The sequence below is a fragment of the Triticum aestivum genome, chromosome 5B, assembly GCF_018294505.1.
Source record: "Triticum aestivum cultivar Chinese Spring chromosome 5B, IWGSC CS RefSeq v2.1, whole genome shotgun sequence".
In the NCBI taxonomy this organism is placed as follows: Eukaryota; Viridiplantae; Streptophyta; class Magnoliopsida; order Poales; family Poaceae; genus Triticum; species Triticum aestivum.
In genome coordinates, this window is record NC_057807.1 from 256,299,401 (window position 1) to 256,304,631 (window position 5,231).

Below are 5,231 nucleotides of genomic sequence, written 5' to 3' on the forward strand. Positions count from 1 at the left end.
TCCTACTCGTGTTTTAAACATGAAGACTCCCATTGAGGTTCTCCTTAATGAACAACCTGATTATACCTTTCTCAAGGTATTTGGGTGTGCTTGCTGGCCACATCTTCGTCCATATAACAAGCGCAAGCTTGAGTTTCGTTCTAAGAAGTGTGTTTTTCTTGGCTATAGCTCTCTTCATAAAGGTTACAAATGTCTTCATGTTCCCACTAATCGTGTCTATATATCTCGGGACGTCGTGTTTGATGAGCATGTTTTTCCCTTTGCCAACCTTCCTGTGTCCACTGTCGAACCACCATCCCTGCATTCATCCTCTGTTGCTTCTGACCAATTTGATGATGTTGCATACTCTCCTTTGCTGTTACCTAACCATGGTGCAGGAACCGGACGTGGAGCTCGTTTGGAGCTGTTGGAGGATTCACCATCATCATCGTCGTCTTCTGGTGGGCACGTCGATCGCCCTATGTTGCATGACATTGATTCGCGTGCCCATGCATGGTCACCCGACGAGCCCGTCGCGCCGAGCATCTCCACTGCTCGGTCCGTTTCGCCAGCGGCCGCCGAGTCGCCCGCGGCTCGGCCCGTCACGCCGTCTTCGCCTGCGGCTCGGCCCGTCATGCCGTCTTCGCCCGCGGCTCGGGTCCTCACGTCGCCTTCATTAGCGGATCGGCCCGCGACACCGGCCGCGCCACGGCCCACTATGCCGAGCTCGCCATCGGCCCGGTCTGTGATGCCGGAGTCGCCAGCTGCTTCGTCTGCTCTGCTGGTTTCGCCGGTGGGTCGGCCTTCTTCGCCAACCGAGTCCGAGGCTACCGTGACTGGCTCCTCGTCACCGGCTGACTCGTCAACGTCGCCGTCCTCCAGCCCGTTGCAGGCTGCTCCGTCGACCTCGGTGGTTCATGTGTCCCGACCACATACACGCAGTCGCAGTGGCATTTTCAAACCTAAGGAACGTAAGGATGGTACGGTTGCTTGGTTGGCTGCTTGTTTGGCTGCTGCTGTTGCGGATCCATCTTCTGAGCCTCGCTCATATCAGGCTGCCCTGCGCATTCCACATTGGCGAGAGGCTATGGAGCAGGAGTTTCATGCTCTTCTTCGTAACAAGACATGGACTCTCGTTCCTCCACCACCACGGGTAAATGTTATTGACTCAAAATGGGTATTCAAAGTGAAGAAGCATTCAGATGGATCTATTGAGCGTTACAAAGCGCGACTTGTTGCTCGCGGTTTTCGGCAGCGTCATGGTCTTGACTATGAGGACACCTTCAGTCCTGTCGTCAAGCCTACCACTATTCAGCTTCTTCTCTCCATTGTTGTTTCTCGTGGTTGGTCACTTCGTCAACTTGATGTGCAGAATGCTTTTCTACATGGATTTTTGGAGGAAGAGGTTTATATGAAACAACCGCCTGGTTTCTCTGATCCTGATCGTCCTGACTATATCTGTCGTCTTTCCAAAGCACTATATGGTTTGAAGCAAGCTCCTCGTGCCTGGCATGCCCGCCTTGCCTCTGCCCTTCGTGCTCATGGGTTTGTGCCGTCTACTGCTGACACTTCGTTATTTCTTCTACAGAAGCCAGAAGTCACTATGTATCTTTTGGTATATGTCGACGATATTATCCTTGTCAGCTCTTCTCAGTATGCTGCTGGTGCTCTTGTCTGCTCTCTTGGTGCTGATTTTGCGGTCAAAGATCTTGGGAAGCTTCACTACTTTCTTGGAGTTGAGGTCACTTCTCGTGCTACTGGTCTTGTCCTTACGCAGAAGAAGTACTCCTTGGAGTTGTTACAGAGAGCTGGCATGCTGAAGTGCAAACCGACCACCACACCCATGTCGTCTACCGACAAGATAACAGCTGTTGATGGTGAGCTTTTGTCTCCTGCGGATGCCACAGAGTACAGGTGCATTGTTGGTGGACTTCAGTACTTGACGATCACGAGACCAGATATCTCTTATGCTGTTAACAGGGTTTGTCAGTATCTTCAGGCTCCCAGAGATACTCATTGGGCTGCTGTTAAACGCATTCTTCGTTATGTTCAGTTCACCCTGACATTTGGTATGCATATTCGGCCGACTTCCTCTCGGGTCCTTTCGGCCTTCTCTGATGCAGATTGGGCTGGTAGCCCAGATGACAGGCGATCCACGGGGGGTTATGCAGTATTCTTTGGCTCTAATTTGATCGCCTGGAGTGCTCGGAAACAGGCTACTGTGTCACGTAGCAGTACTGAAGCTGAGTACAAGGCTGTGGCTAATGCTACTGCAGAGATTATTTGGGTGCAGTCTTTGCTTCAGGAGTTGGGTTTGTCTCAACCACAACCTCCTATTCTTTGGTGTGATAACATCGGTGCTACATACCTTTCTGCAAATCCAGTATTTCATGCCCGAATGAAACACATTAAAGTTGACTATCACTTTGTACGGGAACGTGTATCACAGAAGCAACTCCAGATCAAGTTTATCTCATCTAAGGATCAACTTGCAGACATCTTCACTAAGCCTTTACCGCTGCCACAGTTTGAGGCTTGTAGGCGCAATCTTACCCTTCTCAGTTCTTTAGAAAGTGGCTAAGATTGAGGAAGGGTGTTAGACTATGTATAGCTTCTGTACCTATGTATGTATATGATACATATTGTAACACAACCATTATATATAATGAGATAAGCCACCCCTAGAGGGTTGTGCTGGTTCCCCAAAACTTATTGTCTTACAAGACTACTTAATTAACACACAGTTCTTGAATTTAACCGCTCTAGCTCCTAACAATACCCACTTAAGTCAACAAACCAGAATCTTGAAAAAGAATTGATTCATGCCTTTCATGCTTCACAAATGATTCATGTTGGACTACTGAAAACTGAACCGCACTGTACAATCCCTCCTTACCCAATCCCGATTTTTCAAAAGTATGAGTATTATCACTATCAATTGGTATTCATACTGCAAGATCATGAAGTGAGTAAAGCATGTGCAACAGTGACGTACATCCTGTGAAAAGGCAATTACTTTTCAACTCTTACATAATCTGTCCATGGTATAAAAGCAGTGAACACAATGTGCGCACTTGAACTATCAATTCATGAGATACAACAATAAAGTAATAAAAATGCTGATATTGTCCACATAATTTCAGAACAATGAACAATAAATATGCATGAACAGAACTGTGATGATAGTATTGTTCTCAAAGACATGCCTATCCATAAAACTCGCAGGTTTGGCACGACAATGTATAAAGGTTTGCAGTACAAGAAGTAGCTTTCAATCAAGACATGGTTGGCATCTCCAGGCAATCCATGTGCTATCAAGATGATTCACTTAAAGCACACATAAAATGGACGCATCACTAGATGGAATTTTCCATTAATCATGAGTATCAGAAACTAACTAATATCTGCTCTTAAAGCACACATAAATTTAAGTTCAGTTAGGAGGAACAACATCTGTTCGGTTGCAATGTGGTAGACTAGGGTTCCTACCGGCTCTACTCCATAGGTTATACGGGCAGAACAGCGAGGGTTGGGGGCGAGGGCGGCGGCTCCGGCGTGTTGGCGCCGTCGCGAGGGAGAAGAAGGGCGGCGGCGGCTAGGGCAAGGTGCGGCTAGGGTTTCCGGCTCCTCTGGAGCCGGGCAATATGATAGAACTATCTTTATTGCTTGATCTCAAACGATGTCTTACAACTAGTATTTATAACTTTAGCCTAAGATAACCTGCCTAAAATAACTTGTCTAAGATAACTTGTGGGTCAAGCCCCTAATACTAATGCCCGGTGGGCCTTTTTCGGGTATAGACCAAACCGGTCATAACACAATGAAACCTAGCAGATTGAAGTGATGGACCTAAAAATAGATGCAATCCAAGAAATGGACCGACCAGATTGAGGGCGTTCTTGATCATAAACTTGGTGCTCTTCAAGAAAACAAAATAGTAATTCAGATTTTCACCTGAAAGGACCTAAAAATAGATGCAATCCTAGCCCATCTCTCAACTCAGCGAAGATTTGCATCTCCAGAAGATTGGCCATGAACAATGCATTTAGCTGGTCGTATGCGTCCACACGTGCCTCCTAGACGGACAAGCTCCACTACCTGCTGGTACAAATTGAACTGTCTGTAAGAGAAAGGATTTGATACTGTGCTAGATGTGCAGGTAGTCGTCGCGAGCATCCCTTGTCTATCTTTTCACTAAATGTTTCGCTGGCATCTGTTTCACCTGGATAAAGTCTAGAAGGTTCACTGGTGGAAAAAGGGCCTTTGGTCGCGGTTCGCAACTGCCATTAGTCGCGGTTGCGCAACCGCGACCGAACGGGCGCGACTAAAGCCCCCCCCCCCCTTTAGTCGCGGTTGCTTAAGAACCGCAACTAAAGGCCGTCCACGTGGGCGCCAGGTGGCCGTCGGGGCGGAGGACCTTTAGTCGCGGTTCTTCTGGCCAACCGCGACTAAAGGCCGCCGCAGGTTTAGGGTTTTAGCCCCCCCCCTTAAACCTGTTTTCTGTTTAATTTGTATTGTTTTATTTCTTTTGTGCTTTATTTTAATTTTGAAGGAGTTTCATATATTCTACGGTACTACATACATGCATATGAATGTACAATTTCAAATAAATTTGAAATTAGAACCAAAAAGAATTCAAGAGGAATATACAATATATATTCAATATCATCGGATGACCATATACAATTTTGAACAAGTTTCCATACATGATTTAATGCATATAAAGTTCTACGTCCTCGTAATAGTGTTCTCCTTTAGGATGGAGGACTTCCTTGCTGAACCATCCAGCTAGTTCCTCTTGAAGTGGTCGGAAGCGAGCTTCTGGACTAAGCATCCACCGGAGGTTATTCCTCTGAGCATTGGTATCACTCGGAACCCGCTCAGAGGTGTATCTCCGGATCATCTCACAGACATAGTATCCACATAGATTGGTCTCCGGTGGCTGAATATCCCCAGCATTCTTAGCCTTTAACATTTTGAATTCTAGCTCTTTTTTGAATTCACCGACCTTTGTATCTACGAACCGTCTCCAAACCCTACGAGGCAAAGAAAATTAAATGAACAAGAGAGTTATTAATTAGTTACTTGATATTAGGAAATGAACGAAATAGGCCGATCGATATAGAGCGCAAATGAATGAAAATAATTACTTCTGCAGCATTCTTCTCATGCCGCCCCAAAGCTTTGGATCCATATTCACAGAGTCGTGGACGAGACATTCTGAGGTGTTAACTTTAATTACTAGCAGAATC